This window comes from Mastomys coucha, unplaced genomic scaffold (genome assembly GCF_008632895.1).
Source record: "Mastomys coucha isolate ucsf_1 unplaced genomic scaffold, UCSF_Mcou_1 pScaffold18, whole genome shotgun sequence".
Lineage (NCBI taxonomy): Eukaryota > Metazoa > Chordata > Mammalia > Rodentia > Muridae > Mastomys > Mastomys coucha.
In genome coordinates this window covers 113923764-113938441 of record NW_022196900.1, presented here as the reverse complement: position 1 = coordinate 113938441, position 14678 = coordinate 113923764, and the positions used below count along the sequence as shown (strand labels likewise).

Below are 14678 nucleotides of genomic sequence, written 5' to 3'. Positions count from 1 at the left end.
TCTCTCTCTCTCTCTCTCTCTCTCTCTCTCACACACACACACACACAATCTATGAACTCACCATCCATTCCCTCATTCCTGTTATACCTACTGTGTGCACAGAAGCTGCTGGCATTATGAAGGTCATAGTAACTTTGTGACCTTCAGAGCTGCCCTTTCCAATCTTTCTTCCCTGGGAGGATAGGCCCTAAATCTAGAGTCTCACCTAAATCTAGATCCACAGCTAGCAGAAGCAGCAGCTCTTCATTCATGATAGTGAGCTCTGCCCTGACACAGCCTAGAGGCCACAGTTACCACATGTCACACCCCCCCCCCCCGCCACACACACTGCTGTGCAAGGTGAGTTCCTGTCCTCCCAGGACTTCTGGGGAGAATAGCCAGGACTCCTAGATGTCAGCTGCCTTATCAGATCCAGAGCTACACAGCTGGTAAAGGACCTGAGACCAATGGTGCTATTTGTCAGTCACAGTGCCTCTGTGGGCCTGAGCCTTTTCCTCTATTCCATCACTGTGCCTCCTGGCAATCTAGAGATCTTAAAAGGCTCAGGAAAATACAGCAAAAATGGAGGTCCGTCATGCCCATCCTTGCTGCTCTTCATGGAGAAGTCTAGAGGAGGCTTGGGAGTTGGTTCCTATCATTTAAACCGAGGCCCCTCCTCGGTTCTTTAAGGTTCCAAAGCACCCAGGGTTCAAGAGAGCAGCTGACAGGTGAGGGCATGCAGTGAGAAAGGAGACGACAGAATGTTCTGGCAGAACAGAGCCGCGTTCAGAGGCTCTTAAGAAGTGGCAAGGGAGCGTTCAGATCTTACCAGAAAGTACACACAAAAACACACTTGCTTGGTGCGTCCGGAAAAGTTTACTTGAAACTTGGCCCCCGGATCCGGCGAGGGTTCTTTGTTTTCTGGTCACAGCCTCACGGAGCACAGATCGAGGTGGTTTCCCACATCTCGTCAAAGGACGGCATTTCCTCTTTCCTTTCTCCGTGAGCTGATTAGCGGGTCGGGCAATGGTGTGAGGAGATGTTGGGGGTAGGAAAATGGGGGTCATTTTGGAAACCCTCTTTGTGGATGGGTCGGGAATGGGGAGAAAATGAATAGTTATAAGCTCATTTCCATAGAAACTGTCTCATTATCATGCTGGCTGCCCGCTGGACGAGGCAGGGCTTCCTGCCAGCAAACCCGGCTCCACAATTAAGTGTCCCCTGCCCGCTCGGCTGCAGGAGAAGCTGGTCACCAAAGATGGCCCCCAGCCGCAAACCCACCCCAGGCCAGGAGGGAGCTGGGATAGTTTTCCTTGAATATTTGTGCAGGGATTGTACCCAGCATGTAAAAATTTGCACGCGGCGGCTGGCACTTCTTGTTTTTAGGCAAAAGTGGCTGCTTCTCAGTCTTGTTTACAAGTTCCGCGGTGTGCGACTTCGCTGCACTCTCTGCGAGCAGATCTCCAGGCACCCCTAAAGACATTTAACAAAAGGAACGGGAACAATTAGGTTTAAAATCAGTTTCTTGGCAGTGTCCTTTGTGTTCCCAGTGACACGGCCCGGGCAGCTCAGGAGGCACTTTGTCACGAGCCCCTGGAACATGAAGGGTCTCTGCCAGCTGCTTCCTTTCTGTGCCCCTGAGGCCCCAAGGATCCAGCCTACCCTGGACCGTCTTCATTTCTTGTGCAAAGTCACTTTGTGCTAGCTGTGTCACCCAAAAACCAAGCGTGACTGACTGTTGCCGGCAGGAGGCCTGATCCGGCCAGGAAGAAGGGTTACTTCTGAAGACCATGGGGAAAGGTTGTCTGTGATGTGGGGAACAGGCCCGAGAAATGGCTTTGTGTTTTGAATTCTGGAAGACTGCAAGACGTAATATGTGTCGATCCAGTTTCCCGTCAGCCTGCCCTTTGGTGGCACCGAGTCTGTCCTGCGGGTTGTGTGGCTATTCCCATTCTTTATATAACAGTCTCCTTATTACACAAAGTTGCCCCCTTTAGTCTTTGTGGATCTGCCAGCCCATGTGTTTAGGAGGATCACTTATCCCGGGGCAGCCGACAGCTGACCTCCTCAGGATTCTCTCTAAGATTTGGGGTATATTGGTTTTCTAGGGCTGGCTAAGCAAAGAGCCCAGACTGGGTGCCTCAAGCAGCAGGAGTTTATCCTTTGGAGGTTCTAGAGTTCTAGAGTCTGAAGTACAGGTTTCCAAGAGGCTCTGAAGGCTGTCTTTGTGTCCAGGTGTGCGTCTGTGTCTATATTTCTCTGTTTATGATGGCACTGTCACATGGGTGAGGGCTCACTTTAGGAATCTGCCTTAAGCCCAATTACTCAGTCCTTCAAGTGTCCTGGTGGCAGACTGAACTGGGACAGGGAGCCACATGTGAACTTGGGGATCACAGGGACACAAATGTCCTATTTCTTGAGTCTCCAAGGGAGCCCCTGGGGATAGTGTACTCCTCCCAGGCTAAGGCACTCTCTGGCCATTCCTATCTATAGCTGCCTTTTCTGAGACATCACCCTTTCCCATAAGCTCCAAGACCCATGTCTCCCATGGACTTCACTCTGTGGTTTATGCACCAGTCAGACATCTAGCCAAGAGCTAAAGTATAGTATATGATAAAGACACCTATTCTGTTTTCCTGGTTCTCTAAGATTAAAAACAAAAAAGATTTAAAATAATTTAGGTTGTCTGAGGTTGGCAAATGATATAAATGGGCCACCTGAGAAGATGAAGTTTTATTGCATAAAAGGTTTTGTCTCCTTCTTCCTAATTTTTGGAAACACAATTGATGTCAGTCTTCTGGGGGCGGGAGGGGGACTGACAGCTTGCAGGGATGAGTTTTGTGTGTTCTGAGTCACAGACCTTACTAAGTGAGAAAGGGTGAACTCTGCACCCAGGTCCTTCTGCTGGGCTCCATCCTAGCGATCCAAAAGGCCCGCTGAGCACAGAGCAAGCCTCAGCGGAGGAGTACCTGGAAGACAGCATGGCCCATGAGAGATTGCTCTCTAAGTCCCCGAGGCAGGCGAGTCACTTGCAAGAGGCATGGTCAAGTGAGCTGACCCGAGAGGGAATGAGGTCACAGCTTTGCTGTGATCGTGGGGCAAGGCTTGCATCATGAGGGGAGACTGTGCTATGAAGAGGGGGTATAGAGTTCTGATTTCAGAGTCCCAAGCATGCCTCAACCTTCAGACAGGTATCCAGCTCCTACGGGGTGTGTTGTGATGAAGAAGAACAGACTCTTAACTCGCACCACCAGTGGGTTAGTCCTGCCCTGGCTGGCGTTCCGGAGTGCTAGCACCACGGGCCGTCTCCCTGCGAGGTTCTTCCTCACCGTGTTCACTTTTCTTCTGCCATTGGTTGGTTCATGCTTGACAGCTTACCCAGACACAAACCACTCGGATCGATAACAAAGGCTCCGGGTGCCCTCTCTGTCTGGTCCTCCTGAAGAGACTGAGACTGGAAGCCTCCTGACGTGACCTACCATGTGGCCAAATGCTTAATGAAAGGACAGGTGGAATGGGGGCTCAGGAAGGAGTCGTTGTAGGATGTGTTTGGGGTGACTGCCTCTCTGCTCCCCATCTCCTGCGGGTCTAGCCCATCACCCTTTGCTTAACAGAGAAAGTCAAACTGATGCAGGCAGGGAATGAGAATCTGTCCAGGGTTCTGCTCAGTGGTTAGGGTTCTTATTGCTGGACTGGGGACAGTGGTACTCAGAGACACATCTCAGGTGCCCAGGAAGCCCAGCCAGGTACAGTGGGATAGGTATGCTAGGCTGAGGAGCAGCACTCCAGTGTACAGAAAACAGGCCTCTAGGCAACCAAGGGAGGAGCTCAGATGTTGGGGAACGTCGCTTCTGCTATGTATGGCTACTTCAGGCTTCACAGGATAGATAAAGGCACTTACTGCCAGGCCCATGACCATGATGTATGTCTCTGGGACATACATAGCTGAAGAAGAGAACCAATACCTGAATAATATTCTCTGACCTCCACCCTCATATATAAATATATGGAGAAATAAAGACAAGTAATTATTTCTTAAAGTAATCACAATAAAGAAATGTAGTGTTTGTTTAAAGAAAGAATTAAGGGGATATGACATCACCCAGTACCCCAAGTCTGTCCCACCAGCTCATCCTCCTGAACCACTGATTGCGAACCTTACGGGTCCCTGCAATCCCCAGCACATTCTAGTGGTTGGAGAGACAGGTGGGTCGAAGCCAGAACCAAGCCTGAGACAGTTGTTTTGCCTCTTTGAGCAAGCCTAAGGTTCTCCCCTGTAAAGTGAAGCCTTTCCCATACCAGCGCACCCTGGGCACTGGCTAGGTCAGGGACTTAAGTGGAAGCTGCTGATTCTCAGGGTGGTCTTGCTGCAGAGGTATGGGGAGGCTCAGACACCTCAGGACTCCTGGACAAGTACCTACAGCTAGACCCTGGAGTAAGGGGACTTAGGTCTTGAACCAACTTCTGTTCTTCCTCTCCCTGCTTCACCCCGGAGAGACTCCTGTGGAGACAGCATGAGACAGTTCAGATTGTGCCGTGTAAGTAAGTAGCAAGGTCTTAGTGGATGCTCGTCCGTATGAACGCCATCACTGCTGAGCTTGAGAAAGTGTCATTTCCAAACCCAAAGCATCAGCTGAGTCGTAAGTCCACAATGGATATTCTTTTATTCGAGAACTTCTAAAGAAGAGCCCATCCAAGAGTGTTCTCATAATCAGCAAGTGTCCGTGTGCAAAGCTGCCTCAGTTCCCTGGAATCGAATTCGGGCCGCATGATTAAGGGGGAGACGTAGGCGGCAGGGGAGGGTGTCAGGGTGCTGGCCACAGGAGTCCTGTTCATACCGAGGTATGGTCTGTATGACCGTCTCCCGTCGTGAACCCCCCACAGGCAGAGAGGGGCCCCTCCTGCCACTTCCCAGGGCTTTGGGATTGTCTCTGATCCCACCCAGCATCGGCTCTGTTTTCTGGAAGTTGAGAAACCAGCATCGTACAAGTGAGCAAGTGGCTATTTCCAATTTTGCAAAGTTCCTGATGAAAGGGACAGGTGGATAGAGTGCTGAGACTTGTAAATTAGTTGCTAATGAGGAAAATTAGGAAATTTGCTGAGGCATAAAAAATGAGAAGTCCAGAGAAAGAAGACAAGTGTGTGAGGAGGGGTCCCTCCCACCTCCCCAGCTCTTTCAGACTCAGATTCAGTCCAGACTAAGATACTGATCTGATGCCTGGGTTAATTCAAAGAAATTGGTTTAAAACGTTGAGCTGATTAATTGGGTTAACATGGAAAATATGGCGAATGTCAAGGAGGGAAGGAAGTGGCTGGTGGGTACTGCCATCTGACCTGCCTGTGAGGTGGGTACTGCCATCTGACCTGCCTGTGAGGGGTTGCTCAGAGTCCTGGAAGGTCCCAGCAGGTGGGTACCATCCCTTCCTTTTGAGGGTGAGCAGCCATGGGGCATCTAGACAATACCGAGAGCTGGTGGGGCTAGCTCTCAAGGCAGGTGATTCCTAGCTACGCTCCAGGGACATGTTTAGAGTCAATCAGAAGGACATGTAGCAATAGCCCTGGATATGTGACCCTCAAGAGATGAGGTCTTGCAAGACAAAAATTCCAAGAAATGGCTGAGATGCATAGCCCTTAGGGTCTTCCTTGGAGGAGAGGTGTCTTAGGCCAGTCCAGGGACCCCCACCCCATCTGAGCCTCTGTGACCCTGCCTGCTCAGTTGGGTGTCCAGCATGCATGTGAAGAAAGCTATCTTTTACACACATACACACACACACACACACACACACACAGCTTAGAGAGTAAACTCCTTAAGAACAGTTCCTAAGACTCTTGATCCTGAGGCCTGGTCATTCTACATAGGATCAGCACAGCTTCTCTCAAAGCCCAGAGCAGAGAACACACACCCAGTCCTCCCTTCAAGACCTCCAGTGGCAATTGTAACAGCCAAGATGGGGGAACTAGGAAGTCACTGGGCCTAGATCAGAATTCTGGTGACACTCATTGACACCACAACCTTGGGCGGATCCTGGTCTCTCCGTGTCTGTCTCCTGAACTGTAAAATGGGATGCTAATGGCTGTGCTCCCAGGCTGGCGGTGAGGAATAAGGGTATGTCACTATAGCACCTGGGCAGGGAGGGTCACTCAAAAACAGGAAAAGCATCAGGGACCCTGATGCCTGCAGCTCCGCCATCACACTGGCCCATCACTACCACCAGGGCTTGGGGGCTCTCCTGCTTGCTTTGTCAAGACCTTAAGGGCCGTGCAGGTACCCACTACCACACTGTCACCTCCCCCAGCTAGCGGCCTTCTCCCGGGCTGCTGTGTCCGTGGGCCTTGCTCGGGTCAGCGGCGAGCTAACGCCTTTGTCAGGGTGATTAATAGTGGTGGGGACTGCTGTTAATTCACTGCCTAATGACCGCGGCCGGCGCGCTCCGAGTAATCGGGTGATGTATGTGGAGAGCGCGCACCTCGTGGCAGAGGTGAAAATCATTTCGACAAGTCAAATATTGTCACAGGGAACAAATGGCTCTCCCTGTTAATAAAAATTAATGAATTTTTTTCTTTCTCTTTCCTTCTCCTCTTCCCCCCCTCCCTCTCACCACTGACTTGCTAAATGAAGCTGCAGAGTGGCTGAGCAGAGAAGAACCAGGAGGAGTTAAGCACTTTATTTGATGGTTAAAACTATAAACGTCTTTATTAGACAGAATGGGCCAGAGGGCCATGGCAGCCATTCACCTGCAGCCTTCTGGAAGGAGAGTGGTGGAGGAAGAAGCTGGTTGGGAGTGGGCAGTAGAGGATACTGCCCCCAGTACCAAAGGGAGGGGGCTCTGATCTGCGGAGGGAGGGGTGCTCTCAGGCTGATCCTTCATTCCTGCAAACACCGGACTCTGCGCCAGCCTTGGACAGCATTCGGAGAGAGAACAGAAAAACAAACACAAACAAAAACAAAAAATGAAAGCATGTGCCCCTTGGGAAATGCAGTCCCCCAAACTATCTGCCTAGCCCCTAGGAGCCAGGTCACAAGGTGGCACTGTGTTCCCACAAAGTATCTTGGTAGCCCCCTGCCCCAGCCTGGTTGCAGAGAGGCTCAGCATCTGTAGCTCTTTCCCCCTGATTTGGTGGGAGGCCAGGACAGGGCACAGAGCCAGTGGCCATAGTGCCCAGAAGAGGCGGAAATAGGAGTGTACAAGAAGGACCTGAAGACCCAGGTCCAACCCAGACAACAGAGCTACTCTAGGTCCTCCCCAGAATCAAGGCCGAAGGCCAGAGTGTGCTGACCTGTGCCTCTCCCTGATGCAGACCCCACTTCACCAAGCACTCACAGCTATTTGAGGACCTGAGGTCTGCCCTGTCTACAGCCAAGGCCACAGAGGAAAAGGCTCAGAAATTGGCACCTTTCATCCTCTGCCTCATGATGCCAATCACTCAGGACCACCAATCCTCCCACTGTCCACCCTATCAAGAGAACCTGCTGGACTCACCCTATCCCTAAGAGCAGCTTGGGAAAATGGCAAGCCAGTCCCAGTACCCACCACGTTCCCAGAAGCCAGCCTTCCAGGCAGAAGGCAGCTCCCCTTCCCCTGAGCCCCCGAATGCCACCTCACTCCCATTTTCTTGAGGCATACGGGTTTTCTTGTGACCTTACTCTGGCCTGTGAATGGCAGCCACAGGCTGGCTGGTAGGAGCTACAGAGATAAATGTGTCTATAAATAGTTTGGTGACAGTTGTCATAGCGTTTGCTCAGCATTTAACCCCTTGCTCCTCCGCCATGCTGCTGGGGGCAGAGAGGCAGGGAAACAAAGCAGAGAGCAGGCATCAGCTTGCTTTGGCCAAGCACAGTGCGGCACCCAATGGCCCGGAGCCCTCTCTGAGACCCTGCAGCAGGCAGGTGTGGATTCTGGGAAAGGTGTAATTCCTGTACTCCATCTCGCAAGTATTCCTTCATGGGTTCTGGGTCTGTAGATAGGTGTGTATGAAGAACTGGGTTTCCCAAGCCTGACCATGCCAAGTTCTCTGCTGTAGGCCCTTTTAGACTGAGTAGGCCCAGGTCCCTCCTGGGCTCTGGTTGACTCTGTTAAGGAAGTCCTAGAGAACTCTGAAATGCCTGAGCAAGCCTAACTAAGTACTCAGGAGGGGCTGAAGTGAGCAGAGCTAGTGAAGGACTAGGAATCCTCCAAGCATAAAACCCCAAATAGCAACTCAGCCAGGAGTGCAGAGCTTGAGTTTCTGACTTAGGGCCACTATGCACCAGAATGGGGTGCCCATGCAATAAGCCAGTCACCCAGGCCACTCACCCTAGGTAGTCATGTGGACAAATTGGGGGAACTGCCTAGCTAACTGTGGGAGAAGAGAATCAGCCGAGGGTGGGGTGATGAGGTGGGCATCTTCTCTTCACCTCCTCATCTCAGGAGAGTGGCAGCTGTTGGCCGGAAGCAGGCTTCACTCTGGGGGAAGAGCCTGTTAAACCAAGTGTCCAAAGATACACCTGTGTTCACGCTTGCGTTATTCACACTAGCCAGAGGGTGGAAGCAACTGTGTCTATGGAGTCAAGCAAAGCACCACTCAAACCCAGAAAGGAAGTTAGTTACAATGCACCCTGCAACTCGGGAGGGACCTTGAGGACAAGGTGCTTGGTGAGATAAGCCGATCCGCAAAGGCCAAGTCCTGTTCCAGTCTGCTTACAACTGGCCCCTAGAGGAGTCTGATTCTTAAAGACAGACAGCAAAATGGTGGCTGCTCAGAACTGAAGAGGAAATGGGGGTGGGGGTTCGGATTTAGTCAACACAGAGTTTCAGATCCAACATAGAAAGTTTTCAAGGGAAGGACCCACGTGAGTGCATTGTGCTTCCCGACGTGGGCGCTTAATGTCACTGATCTGTCACCAGAGACGGCTATGATGGTAGATTTTATGTGATGTATATTCGACCACCAGTCAATTTAAAATGGTTTTCTTCACTGCTGGGTGTAGAAATCAGGGCCTTGCCCATGTCAGGCTGGGTCTGGGCCACCAAGCCCTGCTTCATCCTTACTTCAGTTGTTTATAAAGACTCTGCCCAATTGCCTGGGTTGGAGGTTTCAGAGCTGGCATCTGTAGCCATCCCTCCCACCCTGAAATTTGAGGTGTCTGCATGTTGTTGACCATTCATTCATTCAGGAGGCAAAGGGTTAAAGAGGGCACCCACCCATTCAGCCCGCCGACTCAGACTGGGCTCAGCGGGCCAGGGAGCCTTGCTGTGATTTAGAAGGAAAAACACTAAGATTTGAGCGATCCGTGGGCTACCTCGCTGCCCCCGGGGCTTGGGGAAGTGGTATATTAACGAAGGAATAAAGGAGAGGAAGAAAAAGGCCAAATCACATCTCTCTGAAACAAAGAGGCTTTTTACCAGGAACAAGCCTTGATAAAAATTACAGAGGCATCACGGCCATTCAGTGCCTGCCCCGGGCGATGGAGGCGGCCAGGAAATGGAAGATGCGGGGTTTGCCGCACAGCTCAGTGTCCCCAGAGCATTGCAGGACAAGTAATCATGTTGGAATAATGCATCAGCCTTAAGTGGGGCCAGGTGGCCAGGGCTGGCCAGAGCCTTCCATGGCCCTCGGTAAGGACTGGGTTCCGGTTGCTGGCCCTGGGCTGCTGGACCCTGGTGGGCTGTGCGCTGCTGCTGGTCCTGGGCTGTGCAGGAGTAGGGGTGGGGCAGGGCGGGCCTGGCTGTTTACCATACCACCTCTTTGGTTAGATTTGATTATCTTTGAGCCGAAAGGCATGCGATTTCTTCAAGGTAGGCTGGGGTTTGTCTGAGCAGGTGGCTCAGACACTAGGAGGGGTGGTCCACAGGACACCCTAGGTTAGCATGGGCTGCTTGGGTTCAGTCATTGGCTTCTAGGCCCAGCTCTTCGTCCTTAACTTGTGGCCTCTTTGTCTGTGAAATGGGATGGGTAGTAAAGAACAAAAACCACTCAAGGCTGCAGGAAGGGGTTGCCAGCATGGCTTTTGGAACCAGTGGCACAAACTGGCATCGCCTGGGTGATGTAGGCTGCAGTTCAGGTGTGACAGGGTTATATTTCTCCAAAGACTCACTCTGGATTTCAGTCCAGTCTAATGTCTCATCATAAGTCCATGCATTTACAGATAAATTATTTCTAAGTAAAGCCACGTTCTGAGTTATTTAGACTTGAGGACCTGAGTGGGCCAGCCATTACTAAGGGTGACCGGAGGTCCACCTCAAGGCTAGTGAAGGCCCCACCAGGGACAGGCCTGGCACTGCCTTGTTCTTCATCTGTAAAGAGAAGACAGTTTTGTGGGTTGGGTCCTTGCTTCCCTTCATAATTATGACAGAGACTAAGGAGTGAATGGCCAGGTCGTGTGGGTGACATCAGCCAGGATAGAGAAACCAGGTGGGCAGCCCAAGCTCCTTGCCAGGATGTCTCCATATACCCTGTCTTTGGAGAAATGCCTCAGAGAGGCCCATGCCACATTCAGGTCAGCCAGCACTAACCACGAAGCTACCCAGGCTCCCCTAAGCTCTAATGGCAATTTGGTTGCATCAGCTTTGCAGCTGGGGCCATCCCTGTGGACAGGGTTGAGAATGTAAACGGCAATTGATTATTATTAACATTTAGCATGTTTGCAGAGCCATCATTCCTTGGCCCTATTAATCTGCTGTGTTAACAGCTGCTTGGATCGGTCCTGGCTCTGAAAGAATGCTGACAAGCTGCTCACTGCAGACAAGGCAGGCCCCTGTCAGGAGAGGGGTGTACAACCTCTTACCAGGACATTCTTGAGAGTTTGAGTCCTAAGGCTTGGGACAATCAATGCAGGACAGGGTGTTTCAAAACAGAGGACACAAGTATATGGGAGCTGATCAACTCCTGAACGTCCCTTCCTAACAACACAATTTTGGGTGTGAGTCTTTGGGAAACTCTTCTGGCATCCCAGAACCCTCAGGGAGAAGTGTCTGTGTCAGGTTTGTCTGTCACAGTGGCTATGCAGAAATTGCAGAACCTCCCCACACCCATTAGTTTTAAGGACCTCTCACTGTCCCCTGAGAATAATGTCTGCCTCTCTGTCCCTCAGCGGCTCCTGCAGACCTGGATACCAAGTGGGGTCTGCCCTTTTCCTTCAACTCAGCAGGGCTCTCAGCTCCGGGGATGTGCAGCTCCAGGCAGAGATCTTTGCTGGGTTGCCTGAAGGACTCAGTCACAGCCCTCCTCCCCACTTGTCTCTGAGAAGGAAGAGGAGACAAAAGTTAGAGGCCAAGCTCTGCCTTTTATCTGGGAGAGCTCAGGTGGGAGGCAGTGTCTCAGAGCCAGGCAGGCCTTTGGTTGAGACCCATAATTCACAAGCGTAACCGTGGCATGCTGAACCAGGCAGGCTACCTCACACAAATGGGAAGAGGGTGAAAGGGACGGCTTTGAAGGACATCATAGAAACCTCTGGCCCACTTCCAAGAGGAGGAGGCTGTGTGTGGGGAAAAGTGCATCTTTCTAGTTTTACCAATCAGAGTGGAGGAGAACGGAAGTGGACCTGTGTCAGTGAACTTCCGTTCTGAGGAAGGAAAGGCATTCACCATCCCCATTAGGAACTTTCCCCATCAGCTGGGTGTGATAGTGAACACCTGTAATCCTTGCACCTTGGAGGCAGAGACAGGAAAATTGTGACGTCTAGGAGAAGCTGGACTATGGAGTAAATAAGTTCACTGCCAGATGGGGATACATAGTGAACCCTTGCCTCAAAGTCAAAACCAAAACAAACAAAGTGACTTGCCCCAGGAGTTTCCCTCATCCCCATTCATTCATCTGTAGATTCTTCCATACTCTGATCACCCATTCATTCATGTGCCCACCCATTCACTGCCTACTTGCCTACATACCCATTCATAAATCTATCCACTCAAATCTATTTACTCATCTACTCATTATCCACTAACCTTACCCATCCATTCCTTCATCTTCCTACCCAGCTATTCATCCATCCATCCACTTATCTGTCCACCTAGCCAACCATCCATCATCAATTAACAAAACCTTTCATTCAGCCATATATTCACCCACTTCATCTGCATGCATATGGATATCCACCCACTCACCTACCCATCCACCCACCCATCCATCCATCCACCCATCCATCCATCTACCCAACCACCCATCCATTTACCTACCCACCCATCCATCCACCCACCCACCCACCCACCTACTCATTCATCCATCCACCCATCCATGAGTTTGTCCATCCATCCACCAATCCATTCAACCATCCACCCATCCACTCATCCATCCACCCACCCATCCATGAGTCCTGTCCATCCATCCACAAATCCACCCACTCATCCACCCACCCACCCACCCACTCATCATCCATCCGCCCACCCATCCATGAGTCTGTCCATCCATCCACCAATCCATCCAACCATCCACCCACCCACTCATCCATCCACCCACCCATCCATGAGTCTGTCCATCCATCCACCAATCCATCCACCCACCCACCCATCCATCCATTCACCCACTCATGTGTCCATCCACCCATCTACCCACCCACAGCCATACACTCATTCATCCACCTATCTGCCCATCTCCACCTATCCATTCACTCACCCACACATTCATTCATCCAGTCTGTCCCCATGCTAAGGCCATCAGTAAATGCCTCTTGTGAATAGCTTGTCGCTGTAGCTGTGGATAAAGTGTGGCTACCTTAGAATGAGCATTGTGCAGTTCTTCAGCTAGCTACATCTAAACGTGGGGCTGTAAGTGTGTCAGCACTCTCTAGGCTTCATGTCCTTGATGTAACAATGCTGTCTCTCTTGAGAATTAGATGAAGTAAACAGCCACATATGCCATGGGCTCAATTGGTAAGTGACTCTCCAGATAGTGAGCCTAAATTAATGCTAGCAGTATCCAGCGGGCCTGACAGGAGAGACAGCATTGTAAGACCCTCTCAGGTCATCTCAACAACTTCCAGAGTTTGATGCTGTGTGGCCAGCTGCGGACTGTTTCCTCAAAGCCTTAATGACTGAGTGTTATCCATCCTGAAGTGTGGCCTCACTTCTGTGGCCACGTGTATTACATAGGTTGAACTGAATTGATCAGTGGGTGTTAAATTCTGCTTAAGCTAACTTGAGATACCTTTGGGGTGGGGTGCCCTGTGGTTGGTCACGCTATTTTATTCAAGAGAAAACATGCCAGGAGTCCTTGCTGCTGACTTGCAGGGTGGCAGCTTCAGACGACTGCTGCCTTGCCAAGTGGCCGCCTCCCTGGAAGATGTGGTGTGGTGGCACCTGGCCACCACCGTATTCCTTTAAAAAAATACTTACAAGGCATAGCCAGGGTTGAGTTTTACTGAAGCCATTGCTCATCATTCTGTAGAAGGGTGTGTGACTCTTCTCTCTGCTCACATTGTTGAAGGGGGGATGAGTGAGGAGACTTGGGTGGTTTCTGAGACAGTTGGGGTGTACCTTGTCTCAGGCAGGCTTTCTTTTCTTCAGAGCATGGGATAGCTTTTCCTTTGTTCCCAGGTCAGTTCTGGGTACTTCTGAGCCGACTCCCTTTGACCCTTCAAATCTGTACTGGGCCTCTGAACCCCAGGAAGATTGGAAGAGATCCTTCAGACTTGGGTCGCTATTCTGCCAAACAGGGTGAAGAGCTGCCCACGAGAAACCACAAGCCTTGCAGTTTTCTGACAGGTGTGGCTGTAAATCCCACGGGGAAAGAGTGTGCACTGCTGGCCATGCTTTAAGGGGCCGGGTCAGGAGGCTTGTGCAGAGCTAGCCCTGAGTTAGGAGGATGGGGTCTTGGGGAGAGATGGGGTGGCCCAGAGCTGCTAGGAAGCCAACAGGCTGGGTCTGGCCACCACACACCCCTGTGTGGACTCAGAGTATGTGGTGTGATCTGAGCTGAATAGGAACATAGGAGCTCTAAAGAGCTGGCCAGGTCTAAGGGCCACTGTCACACGAGCTGCTCAAGTCCCCTGAGAATGACCATGAGGGCAGTGCCCTCCATGCCCCGCAGCAGTGGGTAGAATCTGGGACAGGGACTCCTGAGGGCCTCCATTCAGGAACTCTTGCCTTGTGGGACCTCTGGACCCTGAGGGTGGTTATGATAGCTGTGGAGTGTTCAGTAGGGCTGCAGCCAGCCTACATGACCTCACCAAGAAAAGCTGTCCCTTTCCAGAGGACAGGCCTGTGAGCAGGACAGGCCTATGCCACCCACCCAGGTCCCTTTCTGGAGCTGCTTGTGCATGCAAGGGTCTTGCCCTTCCTTTCTTCTCTCTCCCTTTTGGGAAAGACAGTAGTGGCCATTCAGAGTCACCATCCAATCAGATGAGGACAGCGGGTTGTTGACCCTCTGGCTTTAGGACAGTGGCTAGAGGGATTGTCATAGAGTGGGGACAGGGAAAATTGCTGGGTACCACTCAGTCCTCACTCCATCTGGCCTGTAGCACTCATCTCAAGGCACTGTCCTGCTTTAGCCGTTTCTGTTTCTAAACTTACAGGTTGGGGGTAAACGTGACCGAGTCAGAAAAGAAAACCCCGAGTTTTCAGTTTGTACCAAAGGTCACTGTTGCGTCTGTGCTTCTGAATAGGTTCAGGGGTTTCTTCTCCAGAGAAATATGTGTGTGTGTGTGTGTGTGTGTGTGTGTGTGTGTGTGTGTGTGTGCCTTTGTGCATGTATCTGTGTGTTTCTTTCTGTGCCTGTGTGTGTAT

The 14678-nt window shown here is 51.3% G+C and overlaps 1 protein-coding gene across 11 annotated transcripts in view; it reads left to right on the top strand.

The window, feature by feature from the left end:
* Prdm16 (PR/SET domain 16) overlaps positions 1-14678 on the top strand; it is a 319906-nt gene that overhangs the window by 86518 nt on the left and 218710 nt on the right. The window contains exon 1 of one of the 11 annotated variants that reach the window (XM_031379700.1): positions 6006-6072. The exons of the other annotated variants lie outside the window; for them this stretch is intronic. The gene's annotated coding sequence lies outside the window, so the exon portion shown is untranslated. Of the gene's footprint in view, positions 1-6005; positions 6073-14678 lie in introns of those variants that run through there. 11 annotated transcript variants of the gene reach the window in all.